The sequence below is a fragment of the Vipera ursinii genome (genome assembly GCF_947247035.1).
Source record: "Vipera ursinii genome assembly, chromosome: 6".
Classification (NCBI taxonomy): Eukaryota; Metazoa; Chordata; class Lepidosauria; order Squamata; family Viperidae; genus Vipera; species Vipera ursinii.
The window spans coordinates 48145039-48169347 of NC_139515.1; the positions used below are offsets into that span (position 1 = coordinate 48145039).

The 24309-nt window shown below is 41.8% G+C and overlaps 1 protein-coding gene across 1 annotated transcript in view; it reads left to right on the forward strand.

The window, feature by feature from the left end:
- SYT1 (synaptotagmin 1) overlaps positions 1–24309 on the forward strand; it is a gene marked incomplete at its 3' end in the record, with an annotated part of 207440 nt that overhangs the window by 18313 nt on the left and 164818 nt on the right. The gene's annotated exons all lie outside the window — the stretch shown is intronic.

The window sequence follows — 24309 nt, forward strand, 5'->3', positions numbered from 1 at the left end:
TTTAAAATGATTTTTTCCTAAACATTATCATCAGATTAATAAAAAGGGAAAAAAAGAAATTGCTGATGTTATAGTTACCAAATAATATGTAATTCACCAAAAGAAGGAAATAGGAGAACAGATAAGAAAAAGATCTTTAAAATTATCTTAGTAATAAAAATAATACATTATTGCTCCATTATTGCTCCAAAGTTATCTTCTTTTGTCAGAAAAACAAAACAGTTCAAATTTATATTGTACAGGCTATAATACTAACAGTTTCTTATTACAATAAAGGACTTGCGCTTTCAAAATTGTTTCATAGTATGGCCTAAATTATTGGGGGGGAGGATTAGGGTTAGGATTTCTCATACAGAATAATATTAACAATGATTGATATAACATTGTGTGGACAATCCTGTGGATTTCAATTAAAAGTATGGCAGTAGCAGTAAAGTTCATGCAGATATATGTTTCAATTTCTGAATGGCATTCCCAACAGCAATATGATTATATCCAGCCTTTGTTAAATTTCTTTTGAGATGCTATACATACATGAAGTTGTTTTGTATTTCATTTTATGATCAGGATACAGTAATTTTACATTATTTAATGCAATAGAACAGCTAAGCTTTCAAGTTGAATGCAAAGACATTCTAAATTCCAAAGTCTTTAATTCAATGAAAACTTAAAGTCATATTTCCCAGAAAGGTAACTATAATCTGTTTTTAAATTAATTAATTAATTAATTAATTAATTCTATAGCTGACTATCTCAGCAAATGACTCTGGACAGCTTACAATTGAAATTATATAATACAATTAAAATTTTAAAAAGATTTTAATACAATAAAAACAGTAAAAGCATTAAAACAGTAAAAACATTAAATTTTTATTTAATCTTAAGGGATTGCTTCCCAATGAAGTCATTTAATAAACCATAAATAGAATGAAAATATATACATATATGATGAATTAAATTCACCTGAAGGATACATATTCTACCGAATGCAATTTGTCTATATATTGTTTCATTTATGTCAAAATCAGGCATAAGTTCAATTTGGAAAAAGACTACCCAAGAATCTTTGAAGAAAGATAAAGTCAGAAAAGGCTCAAATTTTATACATGTAAAAATGGCATTAAGTGCAACTTTGCCCAATTTATGGAGTGAATAAGAGAGGATACCAAACTCACATGTTAGTAAAATGCAATGGGAAATTGAAGGTTTCGAATTATCTGTGAAATATAACATTCTATCTGAAAGCAGAAACAGCTTCTCTGTTTCCTATTGCAATTCCTTTAATATTTTGGAGACATTCTGAGAGCACAAGTAAGACCCTAACTCTAAGGCATTTTTTAAGGACAAAGATGTCATCCTGATCACATAATGTAGCATAACTTTAAACCAAAATGGTTATATGCTATTGGTAATCTTACTTGATTTAAAAAATTAAATGCACAAATTCAGATTATAAAATTTTGGGTAAACCCAAAATCTTCAGAAACTTCTAAGAAATTTTTTATGTCAAACAAATAAAATCATCAAATCAAAATGATCTGCTTCTGCTTCTGTGTTAATGAAACTTGTTTCTGATATAAGTGGACATGCATGAGACTGAATTGCAAAAAATGCATGTTTTGATTTGCATCTTTGTAATCAGCCAAATTATTTAAGGGAATGGATGGCATTGAAATCATAAGTAAACAAAGATACCTCTAAATCAGGGCTTTTCAACTGGTGGTATGCGAGCACCGGGCTAGTGGTACGCGGCATTGCCTTCCTCCCCCCCATGTCGTGCCCATGCACCAGCCTTGCTGCGTCGACCCTCCGAGAGCTCTCCGTGGACTGGAGCCCATCGGTGGAGGTTGGGGCCAGCCATACACACCGATCAGCTGGCAACTCCATACGGCCTGCCCCGACCTCCACTGATGGGCTCCAGTCCATCAAGGGCTCCTGGCGGGTCAATGCCTTCCCGGCGGCAGCCCCAGCCAGTGAGGAGGCTCGGAGAGAGGTAGTGGCCCGGCGCTGGGGCTGTCAGGGTTAGGGTTAAAAAAAGCTGATTTGGCGCTTTTTCGGGGCTGCCAGGGCTCAGCAAGGAGCAGTGCCGCTTTGCAGCTGATCGGCGCTTTTGGGGGCTGCCAGGGCTCAGCAAGGATCAGTGATGCTTTGCAGCTGATCGGTGCTTTTTCAGGGCTGCCAGGGCTCAGCAAGGATCAGCACCGCTTTGCAGCTGATTGGTGCTTTTTCGGGGCTGCCAGGGCTCAGCAAGGATCAGCGCCACATTGCAGCTAATCAGCGCTTCTTCGGGGCTGTCAGGGCTCAGTGGAAGCACCAGGATCAGCGCCAGGCTCCAGCTGGAGCTGCTGAGCCCTGAAGAAGCACTTATCACCTGGAAAGCAGCATTGATCCCTGCTCACACACACATACAAACATGTGCGAGCAGTTACAGGTGAAGGTGTTTCAGCCTGCGGCTCCCAGTCCTCCAGCATTTGCAGAGAGAGAGAAAGAGAAAGAGGCTCTCTCTCTCTCTCTCTCTTCATGCCAGCTTGCCCCCTAGCAGGGCTCCTGATTGGCCCTGCACCTGCTCCTCTCCCATCACCCTTTGCAGGATGTGAAGTGCTCGGGGAAGGAGCCGCAGAGGTGGGTGGGTGGGTAGCGAGTTCCCTCCAAAGAGTTCCCTCCAGGCTCTGCCCCCACCCAACGCCACTGTCTGAGGGTGGATTTCTGACCTCCCTCTGCGCATCTCCGATAAGGAACAAGGCCCCTCACATCTTCTGAGGCAGCCAAAGCCCACGTGGGAAAGAACGATCTTTATGGAAACAAAATAAGCCCAATTTTGGGACTTTAAGGGCAACTGCAATGGAAGCGTGACTGTGTCTGATACCTCTCTATCTTGGACTTCAGAAAGTGGTTTTCCTAAACCGAGAATGCCTGGTAGCAAGAGGAAATAGTGGGGAAAGGTGGGGTGGGGTGGGGGAGTTGGACTCGTTGAAAGCACAATTGCTCGGAGAATGGAGGAGAAAAGAAGAGAAGAAGCGACCCAAAAATCTTAGGGAAGAACTGGAAAAACAAAAAGGTGACAAAAGAAGAAGCCCAGAATTGTGAACTGCTGAGAATGAACCGAGGTTGGTGGAGGAATAAAAAGAACTTCTTCAAATACGATCAAGTTAAAAGAAAAAGAAAAAAAAACAAGGAAGGAAAGAAAGAAGATAGGTAGGGACAGTGGGAGAGAGGGAGGGAAAGAAGGAAGGGACAAAGGGAGGGAAGGAAGAAAAGAAAGAAGAAAGAAGAAAGGTAGGGATATTTGCCCTTCAGAGTATAAACAGTAACATGCCTATTGAAAAGTTTGGTTTTCCTCCTGCCCATTCACAATAGTAACCCATGGATTCCCACACACACACACACACAGGCACCCTGCAACCTGAGGGAGGGAGGGACAATGGAAGGGAAGGAGGAAGGGACAAAGAAGAAGGAAAGAAGGAAGGGACAATGGGAAAGAGGGAGGAAGGAGGGCACCCACCCCAGTCCCACCCCACTCCACCAGAGACCCATGGATTCCCCCCACACAGGCATCCTGCAACCTGAATGATGAGCTGCCCCCCTGGCCATTGACTTCGCTTGTCAAAAAGTTGCAAAAGGTGATCACATGACCCTGGGACACTGTGACTGTCATAAGTATGAATCAGTTGCCAAGCATCCGAATGTAAATCACATGACCCTGGGAATGCTGCATCAGTCATAAGTGTGAAAAATGGTCAAGTCACTTTCAGTGCCGTCGTAACGTCAAACAGTCACTAAGCGAATTGTTGTAAGTCGAGGACTACCTGTACTTTATCTTTTTTCCCCCCTTTTTTTGGATCAATTTTTTGACACCTTGCTGGGCGACTGGTGGTACTCGGACATTGCTTTATCCTAAAAATGGTACAATGGGTGAAAAAGTTGAAAAGCCCTGCTCTACATTACCAGGATTCCGTATGTCTTACCATAGGTTTGTGCTGGTCTTCAATTGTGTTTGTGTTCTGTTCTGAATTACAATTGCATTTCATTGAACTATTTTTTGTTCTGAAAGGTTTCTTTTCAGTAAACTGCAGCACAATGAAGTAAGATAGTCTGCCCATAATAACATTGAGTGCCTCTCAAGATTTTTCATGCAAGATCATTAATCTATATATCTTTCAGTTTTCTACCATGTCACATGAAAATAAAGGGAAATAATGTTTCTACTTTTTAGCTGCATTGGAGTTCTATCTTTTATTTCAGATAAATGACACTAGAAATGACAAGCTGTGACCTTTCTGAATTGTCATGTTTGTTTTTGTATAGCCCTATGAATTAAAAAAAGGTCCACCAGCTGTTCCTTTATAGTTTGTTCTTATGATTCTGCCAGCATTTTGCCAACAATTTTCTGTCTAATGTATTTTCAGCTAATGGAATATTGGTGCTGGCTACTTCCATGGAGATGGTAGTGATTAACGTCCATCCTTTACATCTTACTTTAACTTCAAAGAGTTCACAATATTAGTTCCCGAATATCATGGGTTCTTTTTAAAGTGTACCCAATCTGATTGACTGAAGCTCAAAAAATCCATCAAGAGCACTGTACCTTGGCAATTGGATTTTTTATCTCCCTATGAGAGTTTGGGAACTTTTTTTTATTTGAAAAAATATCCAAAGTACAAATGAAACATATTTATGCAAATTCTTTTTTTTACTCCTTTATACTACACTGTTTCTATTACTGTTGATACTTTACAATGGTCTGTATACTATATTCTACTACTATCTACTACATTCTGTACTAATAGTTATACTTTTATTCTACATTGTACTATTTTACCTACAAGTATACTGTTAGTATTGCAGTTACAACTACTATTACTAGCATATAGCAGTGCTATACACCTATAGACTCTGGCCTCTTTTTATCATCTCACTCTCTGGATTTCTTCTTTGTTGTTTTACACACAACCTATTTTCTCTTTTCTCACCTGTTTCAAGATTGCAGCTTAAGTAAGAGTGGAGCAGGGGTATCAAACTGCCGGCCTATGGGTTGGTTGCATCATACACAGGCCATGCCTACTCCAGCTCCAGCAATGCAAAAAAAGTCACAATACATCACGACATGTCACGTGATGCAGCGAGTTTGACACCCTGTGGAGTGGAGGGAGGCAATACAGGTACCTCCAATTGTCCATCAGCAACCTTTTCTTCCACACTGAGCAAAAACAATAAGAAGAGTAATGAGATAGCATATTTCTGATTATTTCACGTGATATGGTCCCCAGTATGCATTTTTATAGAATTTTGCAAAGGTTATTTTTACAACCCAAATAACTAGAAACATTATGATTCATGATTCATTGCACAAAGAAGAAAAACAAAATGAAAACCAAAGGGGCTATGATGTTCACGGCTGACAGACTAATAGATGGATATGGAAGTACTTCATTAGGTAACTTGCTGCCATTTATCTGCAGTTTGGAGGATAATAATACTGTTGTTGTTAGTTGCGAAGTCATGTCCAACCCATCGCGACCCCATGGACAAAGTTCCTCCAGGCCTTCCTGTCCTCTACCATCTTCTGGAGTGCATTTAAGCTCATGCCTACTGCTTCAGTGACTCGATCCAGCCACCTCATTCTCTGTCGTTCCTTTCTTCTATTGCCCTCAATCCTTCCCAGCATTAGGCTCTTCTCCAGTGAGTCCTTCCTTCTCATTAGATGGCCAAAGTATTTGAGTTTTAGCTTCAGGATCTGGCCTTCTAAAGAGCAGTCAAGGTTGATCTCCTCTAGGACTGACCAGTTTGAACACCTTGCAGTCCAAGGGACTCGTAGGAGTCTTCTCCAGCACCATAGTTCAAAGGCTTCAATTCTTTGGTGCTCAGCCCTTCTTATAGTCCAACATTCACAGCCATACATTACAACTGGGAAAACCATGGCCTTCACTATTCACACTTTTGTTGGCAGGGTGACCTCTCTGCTTTTTAGTATGCTGTCTAGATTTGCCATGGCTTTCCTCTTCAGGAGCAAGCGTCTTTTAATTTCTTGGCTGCAGTCCCCATCTGCGGTGATCTTGGAGCCCAGGAAAATAAAATCTGTCACTACCTCCATTTCTTCCCCATCTATTTGCCAGGAATTGAGAGGCCTGGATGCCATGATCTTGGTTTTCTTAATGTTGAGTTTCAAGCCCACTTTTGTACTCTCCTTCTTCACCCACGTCAAGAAGCTCTTTAGTTCCTCTTCACTTTCTGCCATTAGAGTGGTATGTGCATATCTTAGGCTGTTGATATTTCTCCCGGCAGTCTTAATTCCAACTTTTGATTCATCTAGCCCTGCCTTTCTCATGATGTGCTCTGCATATAAGTTAAACAGGCAGGGTAACAGTATACAGCCTTGCCGGACTCCTTTCCTAATTTTGAACTGGTTCCGTGTCCAGTTCTCACTGTTGCTTCTTGACCCACATATAGGTTTCTCAAGAGACAAATAAGATGGTCTGGTACTCCCATCTCTTTAAGAACTTGCCACAATTTGTTGTGATCCACACAATCAAAGGCTTTAGCATAGTCAATGAAGCAGAAGTAGATGTTTTTCTGGAACTCCCTAGCTTTCTCCATGATCCAGCGTATGTTGGCAATTTGATCTCTAGTTCCTCTGCCTCTTCGAAATCCTGCCTGTACTTCTGGTAGTTCTTGATCCACATACTGCTGGAGTCTAGCTTGTAGGATTTTAAGCATAGCTTTACTAGCATGTGAAATGAGAGCAATGGTGCGATAGTTTGAACATTCTTTGGCACTGCCTTTCTTTGGAATTGGAATGTAAACTGATCTTTTCCAATCCTGTGGCTGCTGTTGAGTATTCCAAATTTGCTCGCAAATTGAGTGTAGCACTTTTACTGCATCGTCTTTTAAGATTTTGAATAGCTCAGCTGGAATACTGCCACCTCCACTAGCTTTGTTGTTGCTCAGATTTCCTAAGGCCCATTTCACTTCACATTCTAGGATGTCTGGCTCAGGGTCAGTGACCACCCAATCGTGGTTATCTGGGACGTTAAGCTCATTCTTGTATAGTTCTTCTGTGTAGTTTTGCCACCTCTTCTTAATCTCTTCTGCCTCTGTTAGGTCCCTGCCATTTTGGTCCTTTATCATCCCCATCTTTGCATGAAACATTCCCTTCATATCTCCAATTTTCTTGAAGAGATCTCTGGTCCTCCCTATTCTATTGTTTTCTTCTGTTTCTTTGCATTGTTCATTTAAGAAGTCATTCTTATCTGTTCTAACTATTCTCTGGAATTCTGCATTCAATTGGGTGTATCTTTCTCTTTCTCCCTTGCCTTTTGCTTCCCTTCTTTCCTCAGCTATTTGCAAAGCTTCCTCAGCCATTTTGCTTTCTTGCATTTCTTTTTCTTTGGGATGGTTTTAGTTGCTGCCTCTTGTAGTTGCTACCTCCATCCATAATTCTTCAGGCACTCTGTCTATCAGATCTAATTCCTTAAATATATTTGTCACCTCTACTGTGTATTCAAGGATATGATTTATCGAGTGGCCTAGTGCTTTCCCTTACTTTCTTCAATTTAAGCCTAAATTTTGCAACGAGAAGCTCATGATCTGAGCCACAGTCAGCTCCTGGTCTTGTTTTTACTGACTGTATAGAGCTTCTCCATCTTTGGCTGCAGAACACATAGACAATTTGATTTCTGTTTGGGCTGTCTGGTGATGTCCATGTGTAGACCCGTCTCTTGGGTTGTTGGAACAGAGTGTTTGCTATGACCATCGTATTCTCTTGACAAAATTCTATCAGCCTGTGCCCTGCTTCATTTTGTACTCCAAGGCCAAACTTGCCTGTTATTCCGGTTATCTTTTGGCTTCCTACTTTAGCATTCCAATCCCCCATGATGATAAGCACATCATTTCTGGGTGTTAGTTCTATAAGGTGCTGTAGGGCTTCATAGAACCAGTCAATTTCATCCTTTTCAGCACCGGTGGTGGGGGGATAGGTTTAGACTACTGTGATATTGAATGGTTTGCCTTGGATTCAAACTGAGATCATTCTGTCATTTTGGGGATTGTAATAATAATAATAATAAGTTGGAAGGGACCTTGGAGGTCATCTAGTCCAACCCCCTACTAAGGCAGGAAACCCTATACCATTTCAGACAAATGGCTGTCCAGTCTCTTCTTAAAAACTTCCACTGTTGGAGCATTCACCACTTCTGGAGGCAGGTTGTTCCACTGGTTAGTTGTTCTAACTGTCAGGAAGTTTCTCCTTAGTTCTAGGTTGCTTCTCTCCTTGACTAGTTTCCATCCGTTGCTTCTTGTCCTGCTTTCAGGTGCTTTGGAGAATAGCTTGGCTCCCTTTTCTTTGTGGTAGCCCCTGAGATATTGGAACACTGCTATCATGTCACCCCTCACCCTTCTCTTCGTTAAACTACACATACCCAATTCCAGCAACCGTTCCCTATATGTTTTAGCCTCCAGTCCCCTAATCATCTTTGTTGCTCTTCTCTGTACTCTTTCTAGAGTCTCGACATCTTTTTTACATCGTGGTGACCAAAACTGGATGCAGTATTCCAGGTGTGGCCTTACCAAGGCATTGTAAAGTGGTATTAGTACTTCACGTGATCTTGTATCCCACTATTGCTTTTCCTACTCTTTTATTGGCTATGAAGGCTACTCAATTTCTTCTGAGGGATTCCTGCCCGCAGTAGTATACCTGATGCTCATCTGAATTAAATTCACCCATTCCTGTCCATTTTAGTTTGCTGATTCCTAAGATGTCAATGCTCAGTCTTGTCATCTCTTGTTTGACCACATCCAGCTTGTCTTGATTCATGGATCTTACATTCCAGGTTCCTATGGAGAATAAATCTTTACAGCATCGGACTTTCCTTTTACCACCAGATACATCCACAGCTGAGCATCCTTTCAGTTTTGGCCCAGTCACTTCATTCTTTCTGGCGCTACTGGTACTAGCCCTCTGCTCTTCCCCAGTAGCATATGGGACACCTTATGACCTGAGGAGCTCATCTTCCAGTGTCCTATCTTTTTGCCTTTTGGTACTGTCCATGGGGTTTTCATGGCAAAGATACTGGAGTGGTTTGCCATTTCCTTCTCCAGTGGATCACATTTTGTCAGAACTCTCTGCTATGACCTGTCTGTCTTGGATGGCCCTGCATGGCATAGCTCATAGCTTCATTGAGTTACGCAAGCCCCTTTGCCACAACAAGGCAGTAATCCATAAATGGGATTTTTTGCCTAATCTGGACCATATACTGGATCCACCACATTGTTATAATCACAGATTTTCATTTGACCTCATTATGAAATATATATTATTTGCTTCTAGTTTTTCTTAAGTCCTAACCCTTCATTGAAAGTACCTTTCAGCTCAACTTTGAACTTTATTCCAATCCAGTAGCTGTCAAATACAGTATTTATTAACATTTGATCAAGTCACTTAAATCGGTGTTCTTGGCAAACCTAAGGTATGTGGACTTTAACCTCCAGAATTTCCCATGCTGGCTAGGTATTCTAGGTGTTCAAGCCCACACATCTTAACATTGCCAAGGCTGAGAAACATTGACTTAAATGACTCTGATATTCTTTTCAAAATCATCATGTAAAACAGAGTGGATCAAACTTTATAGTGAAGCTAGCTACTATAGCATTACTTTTTATTTACCTTTTTCAAATATATATTTTGTAATAAACCTTAACATTTCACATTTGTTTAAAAAAATTCTGGCAATTCTGACTCTTAATAGATTTAAGAATAAACAAATATCCAAAAATAAAAAACTCATAGATAATACAGCACGTTATAAGGCAGCAAATAGAACAAAATGAGGTCATGACTTCTACAGCCAAAATAAGTATCTTATATGTTCTTTTATAGCTAATAAAGTTGCCCTTTTCATTCAATGCACTGATGGTAGCCTGTTTGGATCAAAGTCCATATGCACAGAACAGATGACAATCTTTGATGGAAGCACATGTCTGAAATGTCAGAATATTTAGATTGTACCAAAAATAAAACCTTGTGGCAAATGACATCATTACCATACCCAGATTGAAATATTATTTATATTACCTGATGTTATACTTGAAGACATAATTTTCCATATATGCTACTCTAACAGAAGAGAATGTAGACATGTATAATTCAGGGTTGAACTGTGGAGTCCTTGGTGCTCTCTGAGCTTCTTCTTTTTTTGCTTGCAGACTTTTCATTACCTGACTGGGTAACATGATCAATATTACTTAGTTAGGCAATGAAACTTTTGCAAACAAACAGTCAAACTCAGAGAGCACCAAGGACTCCATATATGCTACTTTTGGCCAAGATTTGAAAACTGTTATGAATACTTTTTTACATGTTGTTGTTTTTATATTTCATTATCTAATTTGCTTTTCATCTTAAATATAATTCTCATAGCAGTGAATAATATTGAATCCCTGAGAAATATTTTAAATAATAGCTCTCTCGCTCTCTCTTAAAAAAGGAATAAATCAGCAACTTTATCTAAGTGATACAGTATGTACCCAAATTACAACCTAAACAAAATTCTACAATGTCTGGAGGTGTACAGTACCTGCTGAAAGAGAAAAGCTTTATTAGCTTTTTAGGACTGCAGATATATAGGAATGAAGGAACCCAGCATGAAGCCATAGAGAACAATAAATCTGGATGAAGACAGCAAGTGTCATCCTTTCTTCCCATTTCACGAATAAAGCTATCAGATTTTGCTCTTGTTCCAATTGCCAACTCTAGTCAGAGACTCATACCTTATTTATTGTGTGCTCAAGTTTACATCATGTTCAGAGGCCTTATTCTACCACAGATTAGCCATCTGGGAATCAAAACGGCATTGAACCCCAGTCATATTATGCCCAAAGTAACACTGCAGCCTCCAGAGCATTCCTGGATATGATCCAAAATAATCAGGCTTCCTTTCTTTTTGGGGGGTGGGTGGGTAATGGCACCTCCAGAAGGACACAACATTTTAGCTGCACCCAGTCTGATGATCACATATTCCACTGTAGGAGGCCAAAAACACTAAAGTGAGGCTTTAAGCTTTAACAAAATTGCTCACATCTGGTCAGCAAGTCTGCCTATAACTGGACTATTTATAATTATTAAGTTTATTTTTTCTTCTAGATATTGTTACGGCAGAAAGAAAACATGTGCAACAGATCTTTCCTTTTCCTTGATAAGCTGCTCTAAGCAATCCAAATGGTGTAATAACCATTGTGACTATAACCTCTAAGCCTGTAAGAGAGATTAAGGAACTTAATGCAGATTCATTTGTCCCATTTCAGGCAAATCCCACTCTTCCATTTGAACCCTGTTAAGCAATTTTCAGTGAACCCTTTTGGGTTGTTTGAAACATCTTGTAGAATCAGGAAGCCAAACTGGTGTGTGTGTGTCTGTGTGTGTGTGTGTGTGTGTGTGTGTGTGTGTGTGTATTCATGTACAAAATGACTTCTACTTATTACACACAATTTCTTTTTTGAAAAAGAAATAAAAATTGTGGATAAAAGTTATTATTTTTCTCCAAGCCAGTGAGTTGTTACGTTGTTTTTTTTAATGTCAAGTTGTCAAAGACATTACAGAATTAAAGAAACAAGCAATTACAGCAGTACAATATCAGTAATAGGGAAAGGAAAGCATTTGGAACATTCAGTAAATTAGAACCATTAGAATTACATAACTGCACCATTGAAAGTTATTTATACTTTCATAAATAGTCTTCATCTGAACATCCTAGCTTAAAAAATATGTTCTTTTAATGTCAACAAGAATCCTGAAAACATACTGGAAGATAAATGTGCTAAGAGTAAAATAACTTCTTTTCACTCCTTGGATTAAGTAAAAAAGCTTCTTAATTACATACAATTTGTGCTAGTGCAATTTAAAAATGTGCTAGAATTTTGACCTGAAATTAATTAAAAATTGAGAGCTCACCTGCTGCACAATATTGATTAGTAATGAGGGAGAAATTCTGCGAGTCTGCAAATGCAGAATAAAAATGTCAGTGTCTTGAAACTAAACCAGAAGTGACACAAAGACTATTCACAGTAGCAATTTATAGCATTATTCAGACATTATTGTGGTGATACAAAATCTGCCCAAAATAGAAAGACATCACAAAACTGATAGCTGGATAATGTTTTAATTGAAAATTCAGGTCATATAAATAATTTTTCCTTTTTCAGTTATAAGTATTATATATGTTTAATATACAAAGCCTGAAGAAAAAGAAGACATAACAAATGTTTAAAAAATGCAAAATCAGAAGTAATTGATTTATATTACAGTCTATTTTTTAAACACATCGTTAAATCCTAATAAAAGAAATAATACTGATTAGTATTTTGTTACATTGATAGAGAACCTGTTCATAAACAGCAAACAGATTACAGTGATCCAAGATTGATTGTACTGTAAATCTGTCTTTCCAACATTGAAAAATAACATTTTCTGCTACCTCATATTTTGTCATATTGTAATAATAGTTTATGTATAAAATATATAACAAAAATACATCCACATTAGTGGGATCTTTGCCTGCCTTTGAAATTGCTCCAAATATAGCATTTAATAAAAGGTTTGGATAAGGTTTCTTTCAGGGGAAATTATACATCTCTATTAATATTGGAGTAAAGAGCTCAATGTGTCTTGTAGCAATTAAGTAGAATGACCATCCAGACTATGAGCTTTTCCTCTTTGAAGACATTTAATTTTATTCATTGTTATAACAGCAGCTTGTAAATGCTGAATTTGTCCTATTTTATATTAATATTCATACTTTGGGATTATTATATACTGATATTATTTTTAAATAAAGTTGATTTTGATAAATGTTTATTATGATGAAAAATGTCAATTACATATTTATAGATTGCAATATTTTACAAAAGCACATTATAAACAATTATCTAATTTGAAAACTGGTTTATGCAGAAACAGACTTCATTAAGGTTTTGTCCATATGTAATTTCATCATGAACAATATTCTCAGTTGACTTCCTTAGAATAGTTTTTCAGGCTTACACTCTGCACTCTGCATTCTAGACCTTATTGTGGCAATGCAGTCATAAAAATAAACATTAATGTAATATCTGTAGGAGATGACCAGGCCCAAGAGAGGGATCAAACATGTCATCAGTCATGAATCCCTTTACACCCAGAAGAAATCTAAATCCAGCCCATCTTGAATTCCTTAAAGATGCTTTTTAAGGAGGCAACTGGATTTTCTTGTTTTTCTTCTAAGACATTTTGCTTCTCATCCAAGAAGCTTCTTCAGCTCTTACTGGATGGTGGGGAATGGAAAGTTTTATACTGCTTGTAGACAGCTGGTCATTTGCATTCTTTTCAGGAGTTGTTAGAGCTACCTGGAGGCTTATCTGTCTCTTCAGGGTCACCTGAATAATACAAATGTGTGTGGAACCTTGTTGTAACTGTTGTAGACTGGAGACAGATGATGTCATATTCCTCACCCTCTGTTAGGAGAGAGCTGTTCAATTTTGACATAGATGGTCTCTTTGACCCCTCTTTCAAACCAGCAGTCCTCTCTGTCTGTTATATATTCTGACACAAAACAACCCCTCACACTCATAAGGGATCCCCGGCAGCTGTTGATAGCCGTCAAAAGGCTGCCGCGGCATTCCCCCACACACACGCAGCGAGCGGCCGATTCTGACAGCTATCAAACTGCCGCGCATGCGCAGTGCACTGACAGCTGTCAAACCGGCCGACTGACAGCTGTCAAACTGCCGCGCATGCGCAGTACACTGACAGCTGTCAAACTCCAGAGAACCGCGCATGCGCAGCTCGGCCGGAGCTGTCAAAGCTGCCAGCTGGCCCCGGCAACAAGCCGCCTCAACCGCGCCTACCTTCAGCCGGTCTCCTGCTTATTGGGTGTCCTAGTCTGGCGGGAAATTCTTGCCTGTTTATTGGTTCTTGATTGTTGTTGCTGTTATCCCTGTTTACTATAAATACGAGAGATTCCCGGCATTGTTTCGCCCGGGGCCTCTGCCCAAATAAACATTGTTTTTTGAACCGTGCCTGCTGTCTCGCTGTCGTCCCTCAAGACAACTCACCTGGCGACGAGGACGGGATACGGGTCTGCTTGTTAGCTGAAAGTCACTAGCTGAAGCCACAAGTGAAGGAGGGAAGCCGTCCCACCAGCTGACACCGCTGAAGTCACTTGCTGGTCGGGAGAGCCCTCCACGCACACGACCCTAAGCAGACCCGTGGACCTGACAGCATGGCAAACCTTGGGCACGTCCGAGAATTTGATGTCTCCCAGCCCGAGGGCTGGGAATCACATCTCGGGCAAGTGGAGGGGTACCTCCTCGTCAACAACATTGTCGAGGATCGCCCCAAAGCCGCAGTGCTCCTTTGCCTCAGCGGCCCGGCGGTCTACGATGTCGCCGTAGGGCTCTGCGACCCTGCTCCGGTGGCTTCTGTGCCCTATGCCGAGCTAGTCGACCGCCTCAACCGTCATTTTGCCCCGAGACGGTCCGAGCTGTACTGGCGTTTGAATTTCGCCCGCCAGTACCAACGACCAGGCGAGTCGGCCAAGGCATTCATAGCCACGGTCCGACAAGCGGCCCGTCGCTGTCGTTTCCCGGACCTCGAGGACCGCATAAGGGACCAGGTCATCGTCGGTCTGAGAAACCTGAAGCTCCAAAAAAAGCTCGTCACTAAGCCGACGATGGACCTGGCTGAATTAACTATAGAAATTATGGCATATGAAGACAGCCATCGGGAAGACGCGCTGCCACCTGGAAATCCCTTCACGGGGTCAGTCCACCACGACTGCCATAGAAGTACCGACCCAGGAACAACCGAGCAGAAGACTGATGTGGACACCATCCGTCCGAGACCCACCAACCCCCAAACTCGCCGGGAGGGAGACAAAGGGCCAGATCGTCCGGCCGGAGGCCAAAGGGAGACCACCAACTGCTCCCAGTGCGCCAGCTGCGGTGGCAACCATGCCAGGGCGTCTTGCAAATTTCGAAACGCCAAGTGCCATGGCTGCGGCAAAACTGGCCACATTCGCTCCGCCTGCCGCAGCACCGGCCACAAGACCCTTCACGACCTGGAGGCGGCCCAGGAAGGTAATATTCCCTCCCCCAAATTGCCAGGGAAGGCCTTACGGTCATCTGTCATGACCACTAATACGGACCAGGGGGCCCTAACTACCAGCTTTATCCGCCCCAAAATTAAAATTCAGGTCCGGATTCAGGGAATTCCCTGCGAAATGGAGGTGGACTCTGGGTCCTCAGTCTCCATTCTGTCCTGGGACACTCTCCAAGGGATCGCGCGCCAATGCAGGCACCATTTTCCTATTACCCCCTCAAAAATTCTGCTAGCTGATTTCCAGGGCGCCCCCATCAAATTAAAAGGGGAAACGAGGCTCTCTATTAGCTATCAACATTTCCAGGGGGATTTAACAGCCCAAATCACAACAGGTAAACGAGCCAGTCTCATTGGCCTCGACTGGTTCGAGCCCCTAGGGATAAAAATTTTGGGCATGAACCACTTCCAGCCTCACCATTTACAGGCCGTCTGCCAACAATTCGCAGACGTGTTTGACGGGTCGCTGGGAAAATTCAATGGCCCCCCCATTGACCTAAAATTAAATCCAGAAGTCCTGCCCATCAGGATTAAGGCTAGGAAAGTCCCCTTCGCCCTCAAACCCAAGATTGATGCAGAGCTAGACAGACTAATCGGGCTGGGAGTCATAGAACCAACAGACGGGGGCACTTGGGAAACCCCCATAGTCATCCCTGTCAAGCCTAATGGGGAGGTCCGCCTCTGCACGGACTATAAAGCCACCCTGAATCGGGCTTTAAACCCCCACGCCTACCCAGTCCCAGCTGTCAGGGACGTGCTTTCTTCTATTCAGGCAGGCACCATATTTGCCAAATTGGACCTGGCCCATGCATTCTTGCAGCTGCCAGTCTCAGAACGAACCGCCAATGCCCAAACTATAGTCACCCACCACGGAGCGTTCAGAGTGAACCGCCTGCAGTTCGGAATAGCTGTAGCACCTGGAATATTCCAGGAAACCATGGAGCGGACTCTTAAGGGAATCCCTGGGGTCTGCCCCTATTTCGATGACGTGCTCATCGCTGGGGAATCGGAAGACATACTAGCTGACAGGCTGCGAGAGGTGCTTCAAAGATTTCGCACCGCCGGCCTCAAATTAAAAAAAGAAAAGTGCTCCATCGGAGTTCCTTCTACGGAATTCCTGGGGTACAAAATTGACGCTAAGGGAATCCACCCCACGGATTCTAAGGTCAAAGCCATCAGGGCAGCACCACCCCCCAAAAATAAGGCTGAATTACAAGCCTTTTTGGGATTAATAAACTTCTATCATGCTTTCCTTCCCCACAAAGCCTCCATAGCAGAGCCGCTCCACAGGCTATTAGACAAAGGAGCCCAGTGGCTCTGGACTCAAGCCCACGAAGATAGTTTCAACAAATTAAAACAACTTCTTTCTAGCAAGTCCACCGTCACACACTACAAAGACAAAATGCCCCTCTGTGTCACTTGCGACGCTTCCCCCTATGGCATAGGCGCTGTCCTCAGCCACCTCCACAGCGATGGGACTCAGTCGCCCATCGCATATTACTCCAGGACCTTGTCCAAAGCCGAGCGCAATTACACGCAAATTGACAAGGAAGCCCTAGCACTGGTGGCGAGCATGAAGAAATTTCACGGTTACTTATACGGCCGCCACTTTACAATCTTCACTGACCACAAACCCCTGCTAGGGCTCTTCACCTGGGACAAATTGACCCCGCAAATTCTATCCCCCAGAGTGCTTCGCTGGACAACATTCCTAGCAGCATACTCCTTCAAAATTGAACATAAGCCAGGCAAGGAAATGGGCCACGCAGATGGCCTTAGCAGACTGCCCCTGCCCAACCTCGACCCAGACCCTGCACCCGCCGGCCAAATCATGGCCATCCAGGAATTGCCTGACCATCCTGTTTCAGCCAAAGAGATAGCTGCAGCAACCACCAAGGACAAAATCCTGGGCAGGGTTTTGACCTGGGTCCAAAGCGGCTGGCAATCCACATCCCCGGGGCCAGAATTTCAGCCTTTTTTCCAAAGGCGCCTGGAACTGTCAGCCCACCTCAGCTGCGTCCTTTGGGGCAGCCGGGTCATCGTACCCGCCCCACACAGACAACAAGTCTTAGCCTCCCTTCACGAAGGCCACCCAGGGGTGGTCAAGATGAAATCCCTCGCCCGCAGCTACTTGTGGTGGCCAGGGCTCGATGCAGACATCGAACACTTTGTCGCAACCTGCAACATTGTGCCAACAGACCAGGCCACCACTCCCTCACGCTCCTGTCCATAAGTGGGAGGTGACAAAAAACCCCTGGTCCCGAATCCATGTCGATTACGCCGGCCCCTTCCAGGGACAAAATTTTCTAATAATTGTAGATAGTTTTTCCAAATGGCTCGAGGTCATCCCGGTCACCAGCACGACCTCAGCAGCTACAATTAGGGGTTTAAGGAGGGTATTTGCCACCCACGGGTTGCCTGATGTCATCGTATCTGACAACGGCCCCCAATTCACTTCCACTGACTTCCAGGTTTTCATCAAGGCCACCTCCGCGCCTTTTCACCCCTCCTCGAACAGTCTCGCAGAGGCCATGGTAAAGGTGACCAAAGATGCCTTAAGAAAAATCATCTCCGGCGACTGACACTGCAGACTGGCAAAATACCTCCTGGCCCAGCACTCCACACCATGCACCACCACCGGCAAGTCTCCGGCAGAACTCCGTTGGGGGCGCCGCCTAGTCACAAAACTGGACCGATTGCATCCCGACAGGGCGGCCGCCGAACAAACCATTGCACCACTTGCCAAGGTCTTCCCTCCCGGCCAGCCCATTTGGGCAAAGAACTTCGGGGTCGGCGAAAAGTGGCTGCAAGGCGTGATCTCCGACCAAACTGGCCCAGTCTCCTACCTCGTCGACCTAGGAGACGGAAGGCTCATCCGGAGACACGCTGACCAACTGAGGAAGCGCACACCGCAGAACCACAGTTCCCGAGCCCAACCAGGAACTCTATTTTCCCCAGCAGCACCGTCAACGCCACCCAGCCCATTGCCGCTCATTCCTGACGCCGACGACGACCCCCAACCTACCAACCCCGAAATTCCCCCCACCGGGGAAAGGGAAGACCAGCCCTGCACAAGTCAGCCCAGCCCAAACCTCCGTCGCTCCACCAGACCGTGGAAGGCTCCCTTGTACTTGGCGGACTATGAATGGGCCGGCAGCAGGACTAGAGGAACTGACTCCACCTAAACTTCCAGGGGCAAGGGGGGAAGGGGTGTTATATATTCTGACACAAAACAACCCCTCACACTCATAAGGGATCCCCGGCAGCCGTTGACAGCCATCAAAAGGCTGCTGCGGCATTCCCCCCACACACACGCGGCGAGCGGCCGATTCTGACAGCTGTCAAACTGCCGCGCATGCGCAGTGCACTGACAGCTGTCAAACCAGCCGACTCTGACAGCTGTCAAACTGGCGCGCATGCGCAGTACACTGACAGCTGTCAAACTCCAGAGAACCGCGCATGCGCAGCTCGGCCGGAGCTGTCAAAGCTGCCAGCTGGCCCTGGCAACAAGCCGCCTCAGCCGCGCCTACCTTCAGCCGGTCTCCTGCTTATTGGGTGTCCTAGTCTGGCGGGAAATTCTTGCCTGTTTATTGGTTCTTGATTGTTGTTGTTGTTATCCCTGTTTACTATAAATACGAGAGATTCCCGGCATTGTTTCGCCCGGGACCTCTGCCCAAATAAACGTTGTTTTTTGAACCGTGCCTGCTGTCTCGCTGTCGTCCCTCAAGACAACTCACTGTCCAAAATGTGAACTTTGCTAACTTCGAAAGAGTGGCCTTTGTCTTTTAGATGCAGATGGACTGCTGACTCTTGCCCTGATGGGTTTGTTCTCCTATGTTGTGCCATACGTTTATGAAGTTGTTGTTTTGTTTCCCCAATGCACAGATCTGCATATGGATTACTGCATTGTACTGCATATACCACATTGCTCAGTTTCTGTCTGGGTGTTTTATCCTTGGGATGGACAAGCTTCTGTATTCTTGGGTTTGAAGTGTGCACGTATGTTGTGTTGGCTGAAGATCGTCCTGAGCTTTTCTGATATTCCTGCACTGTATGGAATGACTACATTGCTTCATTTATTGTTTTCTTCGTCTGTTAAAGAGGTGCTCCTGCTGGGTCTTTTTTGAGATTTGATGAAGGCCCACTAGGGTAGCCACAAGTTCTGAGGGCTTCCTTGATATGTATTAGTTCTTTTTCTTTTCCATCTTTGTTGGTAGACAGACCTTCAGCTCTGTGGTGTACGGTTCTGATGACTCCCATTTTGTGCTCCAGTGGGTGATGTGAATCAAAATGTAAATATTGATCGGGAGGGGGGGGGGGGTCCTGTAAATTTCATTGTTAAGGCTTCTGTCTTCCTTAATGTATACAGCACAGTTCGGGAAAGCTAGACTATTTTCCTTAACATCTTCACATGTGAATTTGATGTATTTGTCCATCGAGTTGATACTTTTGGTGAATGCTTTAAATGTCTGTTTTTTGATCTTGACCCAAGTATCCTCCACATACCTATACCAGTGAGTGGGTGGAATTCCTGTGAAGGAGTTTAGGACTTTGGTTTCTACTTTTTCCATATAGAGATTGGCCACAATGGGGGACACAGGTGAGCCCATGGCACAGTAGTGTTTTTGTCGTGTATTTAAAATAGGTAGTGGTCAGGCAGAGGTCCAGCATGGCACATATGTGGTCTGGGCTGAGGTTGGTTCTGTCACCTAGGGTGCTGTCTTGTAGCAGAAGTTTTTTCACTACTGTGACAGCTGTTGGAATGCAAGTGAAGAGGGAAGTCACATCATAGGGAACCATGGTCTCATCTGGGTCCAGCTTTATTTTCCAAACCTTGCTGGCGAAGTCATGTGAAATATTGATGTGATGAGTGGTGTTGACAACTAGAGGAGCTAATACAGTGGTTAGATATTTTGCAATTTTGTAGGTGACAAAGTTGATGCTGCTAACAGTTGGATGAGAAACAAAAAGAAAAACAAAGGAAATCCAGTTGCCTCATGAAAAAGCATCTTTGGGATAAATGTGACCTGGATGACAGAGAATCTCCATAGGCAATTCCTTTTATTTATATATACATATATATACATACAGTACATATATATATATGTAATTTTTTGGATTGCTAACAAAGAATTAAAGGGAAACTGATATGATCATTTCAAACTTATTTGTTCTCATCAGTCAGCCATACCCTTCTGAGATTTGAACCTGGGCCGATTGCACCTTAGGCAATTGTTCTAACCTTTAGGCCACTGGCTCTTTCTCGCTTTGTTAGCTGAGAAGCAAGGGAGATATGTGTTAAGTGTTAAGTATTTAGAATACCTTGCTTAGGCCCCAAGCACAGGACAAATCTTTTTTCCTGTTTCAGCCTAACCCAAGGCCATCTACAGGCAGTAGTCACAGCAGTGACAGGTCATATTTGTGTAATTTCTTTTTTTGATTTCCCTTTAATTCTTTGTTAGCAATCCAAAAAAATTTTTACACACACACACACACACACACACACACACACACACACACACATATATATATATATATATATATATATATATATATATATATATATATATATATATATATATATATATATGTTTTCTGAGGTTTTCGCGGGTGTTTGTATGTAGATCTTTTGTCATTTGGGTTTTTTCCCACGTAGAATTGAAGGTATAAGAGCAACGTTTCGATGAAATCTCATCCGTCATCCTCAGGCTGGTGGCTTCAGCTTCATTCTTCTGGGAGAAGTTCTTGAAGCAAATACTCTTGAAAAGTATTTTGAATCTATAACCATCTATTACAACTAAACCACCTTAAATTAAACAATTCTTAAGAATGAAATATTCTTAATTTGGACTTTACTTTTACTGTTTGGACTGTTGTGTGTTTTGAAAAGTACTTTATTTAGAATCTAGTTATGTTGCACTTCAGTCTTTAAATAATTAACCTAGTATATACATAACAATATATGATGTTTTCCATGGTGAGCTTAACATCAATAACAACATTTATTAAAAAGGCTAAAATAATTTATGGTGGTATTATCTGTACATTAAAATTTTGTTTAGTCACAATCTTTGAGTGTTCACATTCTGGACAAGCAGTGGTCATGTATCCTAGCAAAAGATGTTACATACGTGCATAAGTGTAGTCAGTAGCATATGCCTTTTTAAAAATATCAAACATGCAAAGAAACAAAAATAAGTCCAAAATATCTGTATTACATCCAGAAATGCCAACTTTGCAACCAATATTTCTCATCCATAATTATGGCACCCTAAGGATACCTGCGTACATGCAAATGCTTCTCTGGGATCAGTAACACAGCAGGGATTGCTTTTTCCTTCCAGTAACAGATTGCTGGGAAATACCAAACATGGCCTTGAGAATTCCAATGTTTGTTACAAATTTTTCTGGATGTGGTTAGAAAGAGGCTGTTTAGTGCCAGAGACCACTGCCACGAGGAACACAGCTCTGGGTTGGGGTTCGGAGCAGCTCCAGGTGGGGGCTCAGCATGGGCCACTGTGTGGCTACTGTGGAAAGGGGAATCCCCATGGTGACTGTGAGGAGGGGAATCCCCACAGCATGTGGCTCCGAGCCACAGGGGCGGGGGTGCAAAGGACAGGCGGTGATGCCGTAGCAAGACGCCGGCATCGCTCCCAGTGACAGCATCTCTGAGTTCCAACACCTTTTTTTTTTTAAAAAGCACTGGTGGCTCCAAACTGCTTAAATGCAGAGGTGAGGGCATCATTAAGATCTACCCCTTCATCTATGCAAAATTTGAAAAAGAAATTTGTTGGAAGTACCAACTTCCAACAGGAACCATACAAAAAAGAAAAGCCTTATTTACATATGTGACAAATGGTTCTGTTGTCTGAATTTGTTGTGTATTATATTACATAATAAAAAAGATTTTCCCAGTACTTTCACTGTTAATAGTACTTACAGTATAACTCACACTTACTTCAACATATTAAAATTGAAATATGATATATATATGAATTATTGAAAATACTTAAAAAGAAAATACAAAATAGCAATAACAATATTTTAAAATATGTTATATGAAATGAACTGTATAATTTAAAAATTCCAAAATATAAATGATGATATTACTTAGTTCGGTAATGAAATGTCTGCAAGAAAATAACTAAACTCAAAGAGCACCAAGGACTCCACAGAATATAAATTTAATATAATAAATCAGTTCATTGAAAAGATTTGGAAAAATGCTGTTTTATGTTGATCAACATAACCCGCAAGTTTCATGTGGGTAACATTCCAAAGCTAGAGTAATATACTTTTTTATTTTAATTATGTTTAATTTAGAAACAATTAGCAATGAAGCTCATGAATGAGATGCTAAATACTTGCAAAAATGTTGAAAATCTTCCCCTGGGGGTAGCTTACACAAAACACATGGCCAGTTGATTATTTTCCAGTCATTCAATTAAACATGTATCTGGCTTTGACATAAATTGTAAGAAGAAAAAAGTATTCCCAGCACATTAGGAAAGAGAGGGAAGAAATCTCTAGGTACATAAAAATAAGCTTTATCAAATCCAACATCCAAAAAGAATAAAAAAACAGATATTAATAGTTTTTGCATTTGTTTTCCCACTCTACTATATACAGTATATATACTTTGTAATACAATTTTCAAGTGTATAATCAATTCACTTTAAACCATCTATATGTGTTTGTGTGTGTGTTTATGTATATTAAAATGAGAAATATAATTTAGTTGTTTTGATGTGGCATTTAAAATAAATCATGAAAGTATGTAACAGCTAGGTAGAAATCCATAATCTAATAACATATTACCATAGTATAAGAAGAATGCTATTGATTCTAAAGTGTAGTGGAAGTTATGTTTACTTGTGTTAGAAATAGAATAGAATAGAATAGAATAGAATAGAATAGAATAGAATAGAATAGAATAGAATAGAATAGAATAGAATAGAATAGAATAGAATAGAATAGAATAGAAGTTGGAAGGGACCTTGGAGGTCTTCTAGTCCATGCCCCTGCTCAAGCAGGAGAACCTATACCATTTCAGACAAGTGACTGTCTAGTCTCTTCTTAAAAACCTCCAGTGATGGAACACCCACGATTTCTGAAGGCAAGCTCTTGCACTGGTTAATTGTCCTCACTGTTAGGCAGTTTCTCCTTAATTCCAGGTTGCTTCTCTCTTTGGTCAGTTTCCAACCATTGTTTCTTGTCTTGCCCTCTGATGCTTTGGAGAATAATTTGAAGCCCTCTTCTTTGTGGCAGCTGCTCAAATAAGATCCAATATGAGGTGATATTCTTGAATATGCATTCAAAGCTAACTTGTAATTGCCTTGAGCAATATAGCAAAATGACGGTTAAAATAGAACGTGACTGACCAATTAAACATCTGTCACCTGGGAAAATAGTACATAGTCATTCATAATGAATTCTTATAAAGTTTCAAATAGGGATCACAGTTTGTTGCAGATAACTATACAATCCCCACATCTTCATTCAACTGTCCGACTCCTGGAAAAACACAGTCATAAGACTAACACTTTATGTTCACATAATTCAACCTAAACCGAATGGGACTGGAGATTATGAAATATGAAACAGGATGTATCAAGTATATTGTAAAATTTAAACATTGTTGACTTGGAAGCAGTCCCATTTTTTATTTCAGAAGAATTTATTTACAAATGAGACTGAAGCCTAGTTAAAGCATCATTTAAAATTATTACTCATTATAATACTTTTATGGAAATATGGTCTGGCAGACCACTACATTCAGTGGAGTGAAGAAAACAGCCTTGATGTAATCAGCCAAAAAAGACAGCCAATTTGATTTTGTATTAGCACAACAAGCCAAGAACCATTGTGTTGCTAAGAGGAGGTAGATGGAACAAAATGTTTTTCAGTTTGGCACTAGGTCTGAAAAGAGAAAACTGTGATCAGTTCTAGGCTCAAAATTGTTAGTAAACAGCAACAAAATTATGCATAATCCAGAAACACAATGTATAATTGCCTATGTTTAGCTCTCATAACCATCAGTTGTTTACAACTAGGGATGCAATTTCTACTATATGGCTACTTTTTTAAGTTTTTGGCACTTCTCTCATTTGTTCATCCCTATGTAAGGTGTATAATTTTAATATCTCTCCATGAAAGTTTTAAAAAACGGATATAGAAGAGAAGAACCA